The sequence below is a fragment of the Salvelinus sp. IW2-2015 genome, linkage group LG5, assembly GCF_002910315.2.
Source record: "Salvelinus sp. IW2-2015 linkage group LG5, ASM291031v2, whole genome shotgun sequence".
NCBI lineage: Eukaryota > Metazoa > Chordata > Actinopteri > Salmoniformes > Salmonidae > Salvelinus > Salvelinus sp. IW2-2015.
The window spans coordinates 12,464,190-12,480,482 of record NC_036844.1 but is presented as its reverse complement, the minus strand read 5'-3'; the positions used below and the strand labels follow the sequence as shown (position 1 = coordinate 12,480,482).

The following is a 16,293-nucleotide window of genomic DNA, read 5'->3' as shown; positions in this document are numbered from 1 at the left end:
TCACATACCCACAATCTTCAAAGTGTTTCTTTTAAATGGTATCAAGAATATGCATATCCTTGCCTCAGGTCCTGAGCTCCAGACAGTTAGATTTCGGTATGTTATTTTAGGCGAAAATTGGAAAAAAAAGGGTCAGATCCTTAAGAGCAAACCAGACGGCACCATTTTCTTGTTATTAAAATTTACGGATAGCCAGGGGCATGTTCCAACACTCAGACATCTTAACAAAGCATGTGTTTAGTGAGTCCGCCAGATCAGAGGTAGTAGGGATGACCAGGGATGTTCTCTTGATAAGTGTGTGAATTCGACAATTTTCCTGTCCTGCTAAGCATTTAAAATGTAACGAGTACTTTTGGGTGCCATGGAAAATTTATGGAGTAAAAAGTACATAATTTTCTTTAGAAATGTTGTGAAGTAAAAGTAAAAGCTGTCAAAAATATAAATAGTAAAGTCAAGTACAGATACCCCAGAAAAACTACTTAAGTAGTACTTTCAAGTATTTTTACTTAAGTACTTTACACCACTGCTAATCCCTGGTCGTTGCCCCCTCTCTGAGAGTGTCTCGGGGAGTAGGATATGCAAACAAATTAAACATTTCCATTTCACACTACACACTTGTACTTTTTGACGTTATTCAATTACCTTTAAATACGTCAAAATGAGACAATTTAATTGACTATGATATGAAGGGTTTGACCTTAATAACCAAAAAAAAGTATACAAAATGTTTTATATCTATTCTCCAGGAACAATTAAACACATTCAATTTAAGTCTCACATGGTTTGAGCACGTCATCAATAATCACAACTGACTGTCAAGAAGACAGAAAAGATCTCATTTGCAATTTCAAAATATGGACACAGTAATCATTAGTCACTAACTATCCAAATAACAGCAACAACTCATTCAAAGATCCAAGATCAGTTTCATGCAGATAAATAAATCAATCTCTCATTCTTACCTTTAGCAGACCAGACAGTTCAGAGCTACTCCACCACAGCCTTTGGCAGCTCACACGAATTGCCTCATTGGAACCCAACACATTCAGTAAAGGGGGATGAAAGGATGTCCACCTTGAAGGCAGTTCCGCCACCTCTCTCCTTGTGTTCTAACCAGATGACACTTCTATTCCCCAAAAAATCTATATTCTCTCTGTTTCTTCTGCCCTGACAGCTCAGCCTACTGCTCTTGTCACCGAGTCCGGGCACCGAGTCAGAGCTAAAGAGAGAGAGAGTGGGAAAGAAAGAGAGAGGAGGAGAAAATGCCTTTTAAACTGAGAGAGGAGCCTTCTGTTCAAACCCCCATTCCTCAACTACAGCCCTTAAATAGCAGTCACTCTCCCTCCCCCTCCCTCCCTCCCTCCTTCTTTCTTACTGTTGGATGTAGCTGGACTGCTGCCTTGAAGTGGGATGCCGTTGTTCCTACTGGCAACGCCACTCAAAGAGTGAAAAATAGGGAGAGAGTGACTGTGTGAAAGAGAAAATTCCGCGGAGCAAGACAGGGGGATGAGGGAAGGAGGGAGGAAGTCATTATTTTGAGGGGTCACAGTAAAGAGGTAGAGCAGTACTACTGTATGAGCAAAGTTAGTCAAAATTCAACCTGGAAAACAAACACAAGGAGTTATTAAAATAATCAGCTCTCACTTACGTGTCTGATTAATATTAAAGACACAAAGCAACACATCTATGAAAGTCCTGTAGAGTCCCTACCCAAGACACACCAACTGCCTCTTGACCTGTGACAAAGCAGGGCTTTTAATGGCGCCGTGGCAACTAGTGCCCATTCCCACTGACCACAGGTCTCCACTCTAAACCTGTGATGACTAAGTCCCTACAGTCATCTGTTCCCCATCTTAACACAGATTCCCAAGATGAAATAGAGACCTGGGGTGAGGCAGCCAGCCTCCCACCATAATCACTCTCTTTATTTTCCAACATAGGCAATTCATCAAACACAAAAACAGACAGACAGACAAACCGACCGACAGACACACCAGGCGGCAGCCAAGGTTGGTTCTCCCGCTGATACGCCCACTGCTCATCTTCTCCCTCCTTGGTGAGTAGCTGCCCCTTATAAAACAACCAAAATCTATCAGGACAAAATCAGGATCAAATTATAGGTGATTTTCTTCCCTCGTCATCTCTGGTCCTAACTGAGGGGTTTTCTGTCTGACAGAGTTACACTTTCATTAATTGAACAGATGCTGTGTGGCTGACGAAGGCAGGAAACAGACACATTTCTAGCTGTTGTGTCGAAGCATCGGGAATGGGGTAAAAGCCGAGTTCATGGGAATATGAGTGGTGTTTGGTGTCGGTGATTTGGGCTGTAAAATGCAACCCAGCCAACCCCCATATACTGTATAAGTCCACATCCGATGGACACAGTTAGTTGACATGTAAATGCTGGATAGGTCACATGCCATTAGGACAGTATACAGTATTGTAACTGTAAGCTAAGCCTTAGGGGGTAGTTCATTTATACTGTAGTTTATTTGTACAGTATATTTAGGAGGGAGGCATTGCATTGCAGGCATTAGCAGGCAAAAGACCATGTTCATAATCATCACCGTTGCCACTGTCTAATAACGGATGTAAAAAAAGAACGATAGCAAAAATTGGTTATGTAAAAATTATTTCATACTCCACATTTAGGGGGCCACAAGGGGGTCCAAAATTGTTGTTACAGGGGCACTGGCCCCCGCTACTGGCCCGCTAGTGATACTGTATAATAATTATTATGTCAGTGTGCTGCTCTTGTACAGTAATGCTTCACTTTTTTGATATGGTAAAAAAAAAAGCTGTCTCAAATTGACATGCTTGTTAAAACTTCTCTAGGGTAGGGGGCAGCATTGGCAATTTTGGATGAAAAGCGTGCCCAAATTAAACTGCCTGCTACTCAGCCATAAAAGCTAGAATATGCATATAATTAGTAGATTTGGATAGGAAACACTCTGAAGTTTCTAAAACTGTTTGAKTGATGTCTGTGAGTATAACAGAACTCATTTGGCAGGCAAAAAACTGAGAAAAAATCCAACCAGGAAGTGGGAAATCTGAGGTTTGTAGTTTTTCAACTCTTTGCCTATCGAATACACAGTGTTTATGGGGTCATATTGCACATCCTAATGCTTCCACTAGATGCCAACAGTTTTTAGATTGAGTGAGAGGTCTGCCAGAGAGCCACGAGCTGACCATGCGCGTTCACGTGATAGTTAGCTTGCGTTCCATTGCATTTCTGAAGACAAAGGAATTCTCCGGTTGGAACATTGTTGAAGATTTATGTTAAAAACATCCCAAAGATTGATTCTATACATCGTTTGACATGTTTCTACGAACTGTAACGGAACTTTTTGACTTTTCGTCTGCACCTAGTGATTGCGCCTCATGAATTTTGATTACTGGGCTAAACGGGCGAACAAAAAGGAGGTATTTGGACATAAATGATGGACATTATCGAACAAAACAAACATTTATTGTGGAACTGGGATTCCTGGGAGTGCATTCTGATGAAGATCATCAAAGGTAAGTGAATATATATAATGCTATTTCTGACTTCTGTTGACTACACAACATGGCGGATATCTGGTTGGGTTGTTTGGGCTCTGAGCGCTGTACTCAGATTATTGCATGGTGTGCTTTTTCCGTAAAGTTTTTTTTAAATCTGACACAGCGGTTGCATTAAGGAGAAGTGGATCTAAAATTCCATGCATAACAGTTGTATCTTTTAGCAATGTTTATTTTGAGTATTTCTGTAAATTGATGTGGCTCTCTGCAAAATCACCGGATGTTTTGGAACTACTGAACATAACGCGCCAATGTAAACTCAGATTTTTGGATATAAATATGAATTTTACCGAACAAAACATACATGTATTGTGTAACATGAAGTCTTATGAGTGTCATCTGATGAATATCATCAAATGTTAGTGATTCATTTAATTCTCTCTTTGGCTGGAAAAATGGCTGTGTTTTTCTGTGACTTGGCTCTGACCTAACATAATCGTTTGGTGTGCTTTCGTCGTAAAGCCTTTTTGAAATCGGACACTGTGGCTGGATTTACAACAAGTGTATCTTTAAAATGGTGTAAAATACTTGTATGTTTGAGGAATTTTAATTATGGGATTTCTGTTGTTTTGAATTTGGCGCCCTGCAGTTTCACTGGCTGTTAATGAGGTGGGACGCTACCGTCCCACATACCCTAGTGAGGTTAATTAACAGAGGACTTCTGCGTGTAAACCAAGCCAAGGGAAACTCAGCGAATGCCCCAATGATGATTTCCAAAAGGGAGCCAAATTCCACACTTCACATTATATTGTACACTTATTCTCCATAATTAACATAACAAAGCCGGTAGCAGAACACATCCCTGAGGATTTATTTTTCCCTCAGGTTCATCTGATAATTGTATTATCCAAAAGGATTGTGATAGTTATTTAATCAATAGCACCATGTTGAACGTAAACGCTGTAATAATTGATTATGACATATCATGAAAAAAGACCTGGCACATCAACCTGCTAATGATAACTGACTGACTGTCATAGGTCTCGAATAGCCATTGTCATAAACTTGACATCTTTATTTGGATAAGACGTTCATATATGAAGACAGGTTGACATTGTTTCCATAGACTCAGACAGACGTTTCCATCCACTCTAGATACAAACCTCTGTCTGGTTCCTCATCAAATAAAACCGAGTCATTCACAGCTGGGTGCCCATGACATTAACCCATTTTCCATAACCATGTCTGGTTGAGAGGTATGGACAGAGAGATCTATATAGTAATCGAAATAATGCCAAATGCAGTTCTCCATTCAAAGCACAAGGTCTCAGTGAACTTGTATATAGAGTTTCATTTCAAAATGAAGCATTTTTTGCATTGCAAAAAATAAAATCAATAATCTTTTAAACCTATCCAACTCCTACCATCTCCTACCTGGGCGTCATGTAGCATTTGAGACTTCCAACATGTCACATCCTGCTAATCACAAACAGTTAGCCCAATTAGTTCTGTATGTTGACAAATTTATAACACACACACAGACACTTTTTTTACAGTATCTTCTCACAAATGATATAAAGAAGGCATTGATGTAAACATATACTGTAGAGTATAACCTTTTTTAAGTGCTACAATAAACGAGAACACATTACTTTCATTACCAAAATAGACCTCCTAGTGGCTATCAAGTGGAGATCTGTCACTGCATTTAACTCAACCTTCTCTCTCATAGATACAAGTATCTCAACTCTTTGGGGATGACCTTATCCTCAGTATTTAATGGAGCTTCTATTAACACGTTGTCACTACGTAAACACAAACAAAACTAAATTAGACACAATACCTGTCTCTGCACCCAACGCCCCTCTTCTCTGGAGTGGATATCATAAGGTGAATGCACCAATTTGTAAGTCGCTCTGGATAAGAGCGTCTGCTAAATGACTTAAATGTAAATGTAAGTGGAAGCATTGGATGCGTGTATCTAGACACAACAATGGAAACAGAAGCTTAACCCAAGACCACAGAGGACGCTGACACATTTAATCTTATAGTAGTTTTGCTCGATTCCAACTAAAGAAAAACACGTGGACATTGGYCTCAGGATGTGCTTTTCTTTTGTGTATGTTCAGGATTTGTCTGGAATTACTGTCAACTACAGTCTAGTATTGCAAAAGAGTTTGACATTGGGCCATAATAAATATTTACATGTAATAAACAAGCAGTGTCACATAAATTATGCCCCCCTTGGCTGCCTTAGCACAATGGGGATACAGTCTGTTGGAGAGACCTAGAGAGGGGGACGGTCCCTGTGGACATTTATTTATTTGGTGGTGAGGTTAGGGGGTTACGCCGTGGCCTCTTTTACTGAACAGAGGTGAAGGCTCTGTTGACATCACAACAGTCAAGACCCTTGTTGTATGTATTTCCAAGGTGCCAATGAAACAAACGCTCATACCAATACAATAACTGATGTCATTGAATGTTGGTTTCTATCCAAGGTTTGAGATTCATTGGGGACCCTCACGGTGTGCACACTTTTGTTCTCACACATTTTTGTTTTAGCCCAGCGCTAACACACTTGATTAAGCTCATCACCGCTTGATTAGTTGAATCAGATGCATTAGTGCTGGGTTAAAACAAAAATGTGTGGCGTTTTTTTCCCTTAATTCCATTGAGGCATGATAGAAAACCACTAACATTCAGTTTGATTGTTTCAAAAGAGATTGCCACTCTGTTTATTATTTTTAAAACAGCAACTGCTGGTATTGTTTGCATTAAACAATCATTACTGAAACAAATTATTATACTGTACAATTATATATACAGCACCAGTCAAAAGTATGGACACAACTACTTATTCCAGGGTTTTTCTTTATTTTTACTATTTTCTACATTGTGAAATAACGCATATGGAATTATATAGTGACCAAAAAAGTGTTAAACAAATCCAAATATATTTTATATTTGAGATTCTTCAAAGTAGCCACCCTTTGCCTTGATGACAGCTTTGTACATTATTGGCATTCTCTCAACCAGCTTCATGAGGTAGTCACCTGGAATGCATTTCAATTAACAGGTGTGCCTTGTTAAAAGTTTGTGGACTTTCTTTCGTTCTTAATGTGTTAAAGCCATCAGTTGTGTTGTGAAAAGGTAGCGGTGGTATACAGAAGATAGCCCTATTTGGTAAAATACCAAGTCCACATTATGGCACGAACTGCTCAAATAAGCAAAGAGAAATGACAGCCCTACATTACATTGTCATAAAGGTCAGCCAATCCAGAACATTTCAAGAACTTTGAAAGTTTCTTCAAGTGCAGTCACAAAAACCATCAAGCGCCATGATGAAACTGGCTCTCATGAGGAGCGCCACAGGAAAGGAAGACCCAGAGTTACCTCTGCTGCAGAGGATAAGTTCATTAGAGTTACCAGCCTCAGAAATTGCAGGCCAAATAAATGCTTCACAGAGTTCAAGTAACAGACACATCAACTGTTCAGAGGAGACTGCGTGAATCAGGCCTTCATGGTTGAATTGCTGCAAAGAAACCACTACTAAAGTATACAAATAATAAGAAGAGACTTGCTTGGCCCAAGAAACACGAGCAATGGACATTGAACAGGTGGAAATCTGTCCTTTGATCTGATGAGTCCAAATTGGAGATTTTTGGTTCCAGCCGCCGTGTCTTTGTGAGACGCATAGTAATGTAGGTGAACGGAGGATCTCCGCATGTGTGGTTCCCACCTTGAAGCATGGAGGAGGAGGTGTGATGGTGCTTTACTGGTGACACTGTCTGTGATTTTTTGGGGGAATTCAAGGCACACTTAATCAGCATGGCTACCACAGCATTCTGCAGCGATACGCCATCCTGTCTGGTTTGCGCTTAGTGGGACTATTATTTGTTTTTTTCAACAGGACAGGCTGTGTAAGGGATATTTGACCAAGAAGGAGAGTGAAGGAGTGCTGCATCAGTTGACCTGGCCTCCACAATCACCTGACCTCAACCCAATTTAGATGGTTTGGGATGAGTTGGACCGCAGAGTGAAGGAAAAGCAGTCAACAAGTGCTCAGCATATGTGGGAACTCCTTCCAGGTGAAGCTAGTTGAGAGAATGCCAAGAGTGTGCAAAGCTTTCATCAAGGCAAAGGGTGGCTACTTTGAAGAATCTAAAATCTAAAATCAATTTTGATTTGATTAACACTTTTTCGGTTACTACATGATTCCATATGTGTTATTTCATAGTTTTGACGTCTTCACTATTATTCTACAATGTAGAAAATAGCACAAATAAAGAAAAAACATTGACCGAGTAGGTGTGTAAAAATGTTGCACAAATTTCTAAAACCTGTTTTCGTTTTGTCATTATGGGGTATTTTGTTCAGATTTTTTATTTAATCCATTTTAGAAAAGGCTGTAACATAACAAAACATGGAAAAAGGGAGGGGTCTGAATACTTTCCGAAAGCATTGTACATAGGGAATTGTTGATATGTTGTCAAATTTCTATTCTAGATTTCATTTCATTCAAACAAATACCTCAAAAATGTATTTACGTACCTTTCTTTAGTGTTTTACAGATAGAAAGATGAAAAAAGTTTTTAATCTGGAATTGGCTATGTGTAAGTCCGGTCCTGGAGTGTCTTAACAACATTAAATACGAATATTAGGCTGATATCATCCAGTATCCAGATACGTTTTTTGTGTGATTTGCAAATCTGCATATTGTTAATGATACCACTTACGATATTTCAGAAATTGTAATACAAAAGTGTTGGATATTTGTTTCAATGCTCAACTGGTAAAAGGTGATTGTGATATGATTAAGGGGGGAAAAAATACCCTGTTAGGGTGTGGTGTCTGGCCTTAATTTTTAAAGTATCCAAAACAAATTCTGATTTTCAGTGCATTTTGTATTTTTCTCAACAATGAGTCAGCTCGACATCTGTGGGTGTCTCTCTGGAATGGTTTTAGAAACACATTATGTATACAAAGTAAAGGGGTAATACAGGAGCCTACTGTAGGACACAATATTGAAACAGACTAGCGCTCAGACATTTTCACAAGCAAAATCTGCCAAACCGATGGCAAGATGGTAATAAAAACAAAGGTACAGGACAGCAGGCAGGGTCAGGGTTGGCAGAGGTCAGTAATCCAGATAGGTGGGGCAATGGTGCAGGACAGCAGGCAGGCTCAGGGTCGGGGTCAGGCAGAAAAGGTCAGAACCAGGAAAACTAGAAAACAGGAACAATCGAGAGACAGGAACAAAGGGAAAACGCTGGTAGGCTTGACGAAACAGAACGAACTGGCAACAGACAGACAGAGAAAACAGGTAAAAATACACAGGGGATAATGGGGAAGATGGGCGACACCTGGAGGGGGTGGAGACAATCACACAGACAGGTGAAAAAGATCAGGCTGTGAAACTAACTATTAACAAGGGATTTTAACGTCTTAGTGTTGCTACATGGAATTGCACCATAACAACAACACTACTCATTTGGAAAAATATAGTTTTCAACTCTGGTAAACAAATACAAATGTTTGTCTGCAGTAGCAGGCAGATAAATTGCTCTGGTCACTTTATGTTCAGCATAAACACATGCAATTGAAGTAGCATTCGCTCAGATACATTTCTCATTGACTACGAGGACATGGTCAGAAGGCTACGTTGACAGCAGGTAGCCAGAGAAATCCACATGTTTTAAGTATAGAGTGCGAAATCTAATACTTTTGGCCCATGGAGTTCCAGCTCCAGTCTTTCATCACCAACACACTACAATTAGAACAGTGGAAACAAAAGGCATCTGACACAACCTCAGGACCAAGCTGTCATTATCAAGCAGCATGGGTCGTACAGTGTATTCCACTCCTGTCATTGGTCGAATGAGGAGATACTGAACACCTGTACGATTTGAGGTAAAACAGTGCATCATGAAGGATTTATTAACAGAACCAACATAGACTATCTGTGAAAACAGTTGAATCTTGAAACAGAGTTTTGCCAGACTCTTGGCCAATGAATAACCAGTTATTCATCAACAATGTGACACAGTGAGTCAGATAGAGAGAAATCACCTTGCCAAGAAGCAAGTCATACAACAACATAAGGAACATGTAGAAAAAGAGACAAATCTCAAACTTGGTATCTGTATTGGATGTGTGACATGATGGATTTTAGAAAGTTATTCTCTAAAACCTTGATTTAGAACGTCATAACTAAGACAAATTGTTGAAATGTTGAAATTACAATTGGGTGAGGTCCAAAATCCTCAGTGTGTCATTTTCATAGTAAAGACAAAGAAATATGACACACATTCCCAGAAACCTGTTATGACATCATATAGAGAACACAACACATAAATCTCATTATCAAAATTTACCGTGGGTCATAAAACTGTAGCAGGAAAGAGCGGAGGGAAAAAGAACGAGCAAGGGGAGCTTCAACGTGTGAAAAACTAACTAAAGTGGCTTCCTGGAAGGGGTAATACACTATAAAGTGCATTCGGAAAGTATTCAGACCCCTTTTTCCACATATTTTTTACGCTAGTCTTATTCTAAAACTGATTAAATACATGTTTTCCCTCATCAATCTACACACAATACCCCGTAATGAGGAAGTGAAAACAGGTTTTAATTTTTTTTTGCAAATGTATTAAAAATAAAAACATAAATTCCTTATATACATAAGTACTCAGACCCTTTGCTATAAGTCTCAAAATTGAGCTCAGGTGCATCCTGTTTCCATTGATCATCCTTGAGATGTTTCTACAACTTGATTGGAGTCCACGTGTGGTAAATTCAATTGATTGGGCATGATTTGGAAAGGCACGAACCAGTCTATAAAAGGTCCCACAGTTAACAGTGCATGTCAGAGCAAAAACCAAGCCACGAGGTCGAAGGAATTATCCATAGAGCTCCGAGACAGGATTGTGTCGAGGCACAGATCTGGGGAAGGGTACCAAAACATTTCTGCAGCATTGAAGGTCCCCAAGAACACAGTGGCCATCATTCTTAAATAAAATAAGTTTGGAATCACCAAGACTCTTCCTAGAGCTGGCAATCAGGGGAGAAGGGCCTTGGTCAGGGAGGTGACCAAGAACCTGAGCCAAGATTCATAAAACCTTCTTAATTAAACTCAGGGCAGTGAGAGAAAAAGCTCATGAAAGCAATTGAACATGTTTAATTCACACACAAACTTCATCTGAACATTTCATTATTGACTTTTTTAGAACAGTAATCTCAGTTGGAAATTTGCTAACATGATTGCCATTGCTAGCTAGATAACTAGCTAAATCGGTTGCCTAGCAACAAACATCTTAAGAAGACATTTGAGGAGTTCGTAAGAAAAATATTATATCTTAAGATATTGTTGAGGAATTGCACTTATTTATTTTTTAAGCAGATTCTTAAGTTTTGCGTAAGAAGTGTTTTGTGAATCTAGGCCCTGATGGTCACTCCGACAGAGCTCCAGAGTTCCTCTGTGGAGATGGGAGAACCTCCCAGAAGGACAACCATCTCTGCAGCGCTCCACCAATCATGCCTTTATGGTAGAGTGGCCAGACGGAAGCCACCCCTCTGTAAAAGGCACATGACAGCCCGCTTGGAGTTTGCCAAAAGGCACCTAAAGACTCTCAGACAATGAGAAACAAGAGTTTCTGGTCTGATGAAACCAAGAACTCTTTAAATGATATATTTTTATTTTATTTAACTTGGCAAGTCAGTTAATAAATTCTTATTTACAATGACGGCCTACCTACTCCGGCCAAACCCCTACAATGCTGGGCCAATTGTGCACCGGATGTGATGCCGGGATTCGAACCAGAGATTGTAGTGACGCCACTTGCACTGAGATACAGTGCCTTAGACCGCTGTGCCACTCCGGAGCCCATGTGTGTATAATGTGTGTATAAATATGGAGGAAGTGGGTGTAAGGGAAATAGAGAGTTAACGTAGAGAGAGAACGACAATGATAGAGAGCGAAAGCTGAGATACACAAAAAGAGAGACAAGAGGCATTCTTGCATTATGACAATTCAACTACAACAGCCAAACACACTGACTCATCTGCAGATGCTGAGCAGAGCAGTGGTGACAGAACCTGCATAAACATGAACAAATATGGGTCTGAAGCCACCAGTCTCCCTCCCTCCCAGGTCACACCCAGAGCTTGCCAGCACGTTTACTTCCCATGTCCACCAACGGCTTCTGGTACCCAAGACTGGCATGCTGTCTAACCATCATCCAAAACAAAAACAATGAGTTTGAAATGGGCACAAAAGTTCCTCTGAGCTTGGTATGATGATACATTTTACAGTTGAAGTCGGAGGTTACATACACCATGCCAAATGCATTTAAACTCAGTTAATCACAATTCCTGACATTTAATCCTGTAAAAATTCCCTGTCTTAGGTCAGTTAGGATCACCACTTTATTTTAAGAATGTGAAATGTCAGAATAATAGTTGAGAGAATTACTTATTTCAGCTTTTATTTCTTTCATCACATTCCCAGTGGGTCAGAAGTTTACATACACTCAATTAGTATTTGGTAGCATTGCCTTTAAATTGTTTAACTTGGGTCAAACGTTTCGGGTAGCCTTCCACAAGCTTCCAACAATAAGTTGGGTGAATTTTGGCCCATTCCTCCTGACAGAGCTGGTGTAACTGAGTCAGGTTTGTAGNCTGACAGAGCTGGTGTAACTGAGTCAGGTTTGTAGGCCTCCTTGCTCTCACATGCTTTTTCAGTTCTGCCCACACATTTTTTTATAGGATTGAGGTCAGGGCTTTGTGATGGCCACTCCAATACCTTGACTTTGTTGTCCTTAAGCCATTTTGCCACAACTTTGGAAGTATGCTTGGGGTCATTGTCCATTTGGAAGACCCATTTGCGACCAAGCTTTAACTTCTGGACTGATGTCTTGAGATGTTGCTTGAATATATCCACATAATTTTCCTGCCTCATGATGCCATCTATTTTGTGAAGTGCATCAGTCCCTCCTGCAGCAAAGCACCCCCACAACATGATGCTGCCACCCCCGTGCTTCACGGTTGGGATGGTGTTCTTCGGCTTGCAAGCCTCCCCTTTTTCCTCCAAACATAACAATGGTCATTACGGCCAAACAATTCTATATTTGTTTCATCAGACCAGAGGACATTTCTCCAGAAAGTACGATCTTTGTCCCCATGTGCAGTTGCAAACCGTAGTCTGGCTTTTTATGGCGGTTTTGGAGCAGTTCTTCTTCCTTGCTGAGCGGCCTTTCAGGTTATGTCGATATAGGACTTGTTTGACTGTGGATATAGATACTTTTGTACCTGTTTCCTCCAGCATCTTCACAAGGTCCTTTGTTGTTATTCTGGGATTGATTCTCACTTTTCGCACCAAAGTACGTTCATCTCTAGGAGACAGAACGCATCTCCTTCCTGAGCGGTATGGCTGTTTAAAGGCACAGTCAACTTAGTGTAAGTAAACGTCTGACCCACTGGAATTGTGATACAGTGAATTATAAGTGAAATAATCTGTCTGTAAACAATTGTTGGAAAAATTACTTGTGTCATGCACAGAGTAGATGTCCTAACAAACTTGCCAAAACTATAGTTTGTTAACAAAAAATGTGTGGAGTGGTTGAAAAACGAGTTTTAATGACTCCAACCTAAGTGTATGTCAACTAAGGTCATTGTATTCCTAAAGTGAGATCTGCTTGATCACAGTTCCTTCCAAGACTACTCTTCATTAGTTCTAAGAATATTACACAGCAAACTCCCTACCAAGTGTTTCCTTAAACACCACATCAGTCACACTGATGACTGGCAAAGTTTGGCTATGAAATGTGGTGCATTATTGTCTGAAAGCCATCTGTTCCTCTGCACTTTGGATGGCCTGGTCTTTCCTGAAAATAAACACTTCCATTTTCCATAGTAATTACTGTACATTTTCAACATCTTCCCACAGTCCCAAATGGAAGGTTTGGACATCATCTCTGGGAGTCTCTGTCATTGGTCACCAGAAACATAACACCAGGGCTGTGCACAGACCTTTCAAGGGGCATGTGCTCAAAATGAAAAAAGGGGATTTTTTACTGATTGTGATTTATCTTCAATGCTCTTAAATAATAACTTCTTAATAATATATTCATAATCTTCTAACTCATGATATACAGTGAGTATCGTAAGGTTTCACCCCCTTTGGATATAAAAAAAAACATTTTGTTGCTTTGGATTTAATTGGGACATTTTTTGTCATTGATCTACACAAAATTCTCCATAATGTCAAAATGAAAATATAACTCCAAATATTTACAAATGAATACAAATTAAATGACTAAAATATAGCTGTTGCATAAGAATTCACCCCTTTCTTTAGGCAAGCCTAAATTCGTTTAGGAGTCAAATGTGGATTAACAAATCACATAATAAGTTACATGGACTCTCTGTGTGAAATGATAGGGATTGACATGATTTTTTAACGACTAGCCCTTCTCCCTCACACATACAACATCTGTAAGGTCTCTCAGCCATGTATTGAATTTCAAGCACAGAATCAACTACAAAGACCAGGGAACTTTTCGAAAAGCTCCATAAAGAAGGGCAGTGATTGGTAGATGGGTAATAAAAACAATCTGACATTGAATATCTCTTTAAGCATGGTAAAGTTAATAATTATGCTGTGGAATATGTATTAAACCATCAAGACACAACAAAGATACAGTCATCCTTCTGAACTGAGCTGCAGGACAGGAAGGAAACTGCTCAGGGATGTGACCTTGAGGCCATTGGTGATTTTAAAATACCTACAATTTAAAAGCTGACATATATAATTGCTTTAAGCTATTTGATTTGGAATTTTAGGACCCCTTCAGGTATCAAAATAATATATATGAATAATGGTGGTCATATTAGTTTGTAGGCCAAACCATTCGGACGCTACAGCCATTTTCGCGATGTTTCATAGTCTGACAAACACCGCTGTAGCTTGGCCACCTTCCACCGCTGATGCGGAAGGCCACCATAGGCGGATGCGTTGGATTGAGATGCAGCCCATGCAAAAAATATCTCTAGCTTAAAATTACAGATTTTTATGGGGATGGTTTTATTATGTTACTTAGATTGACGCACCTGTGGTCTGGACACCGTCAATAGACTCTACGGAGTTTTAACGGCTGTGATAGGAGAAAACTGAGGACAGATCAACAACATTGTAGTTACTCCACAATAATGACCTAAATGACAGAGTGAAAATAAATATACAAATAGAAAGAATACTAATATTCCAAAACATCCGTCCTGTATGCAACAATATACTGCAAAAAAACGTGGCAAAGGAATACACTTAAGGCAAAGCCTTATGTTTGGGGCAAATCCAACAGAACACATCACTGAGTAACTGCTTCCTTATTTTTAAGCATCGTGGTGGCTGCATCATGGTATAGGTATGCTTGACATCGGCAAAGACTGGGTCGTTTTTCAGGATAAAATAAATGGGATTGGAGCTAAGCACAGGCAAAATCCTAGAGAAAACATGATTCAGTCTGCTTTACACTAGACACTGGGAGAGGAATTCACCTTTCAGCAGTACAATAACCTACAACACAAGGCCAAATCTACACTGGACATACAGTGAATGTTCCTGTAACGGTTATCGTTGCATGAAGAAGTGGACCAATGCGCAGCGTGGTAAGTGTTCATGATTTATTCATAAAACTGAACACTGAATAACAAAAACAACAAAGAGAACGAACGAAACAGTTCTGTCTGGTGCAGACACAAAACAGAAAACAACTACCCACAAAACACAGGTGGGAAAAGGCTACCTAAGTATGGTTCTCAATCAGAGACAACGATAGACAGCTGCCTCTGATTGAGAACCACACCCGGCCAAACACACAGAAATAGAAAACATAGAACACAAAACATAGAATGCCCACCCCAACTCACGCCCTGACCAAACCAAAATAGAGACATAAAAAGGATATCTAAGGTCAGGGCGTGCCAGTTCCTTAGTGGCGAAGTTAGTTTCGACTTAAATCTGCTTGAAAATGTATGGCAAGACTTGAAAATTGCCATCGAACCATGACCCACAATACTTTGACAGAGCTTGAAGAATTTTGAAAAGAATAATGGTCAAATACTGCACAATCCAGGTGTGCAAAGTTCTTAGAGACTAAACCAAGAAGACTCATAGCTGTAATCGCTGCCAAAGGTGTTTCTAACATGTACAGTGCATTCGGAAAGTATTCAGACCCCTTTACTTTTTCCACATTTTGTTACGTTACAGCCTTGTTCTAAAATTGATTCAATTGGGTTTTCTCCTCATCAATATACACAATATACCCCATAAAGACAACACAAAAACAGGTTTTTAGACATTTTAGCAACTGTATTAAAAATAAATACTGAAATATCACTTGGGGAACTTCAATGCTGCAGCACTTTATTGTTACCCTTCCCCAGATCTGTGCCTTGAAACAATCCTGTCTCGGAGCTCTATGGACAATTCCTTCAACCACAAGGCGTGGTTTTTGCTCTGACATGCACTGTCAGTCAACTGTGGGACCTTATATAGACGGGTGTTTGTCCTTCCAAATCATGTCCAATAAATTGAATTTATCACAGGTGGACTTCAATCAAGTTGTAGAAACATCTCAAGGATGATCAATGGAAACAGGATGCACCTGAGCTCAATTTCAAGTCTCGTAGCAAAGGGTGTGAATACTTATGTAAATAAGGTGTTTATTTATTTAGAAAAATTTCTAAAAACCTGTTTTCGCTTTGGGGTATTTTGTGTAGACTGATGAGGGGGAAAAA

General features: G+C 39.7%; 1 pseudogene; it reads right to left on the bottom strand.

Moving 5' to 3' along the window:
* Positions 1-1,282, bottom strand: part of LOC111963933 (tenascin-like) — a 70,561-nt pseudogene extending 69,279 nt beyond the window's left edge.
* Between the last annotated feature and the right edge of the window lie 15,011 nt (positions 1,283-16,293).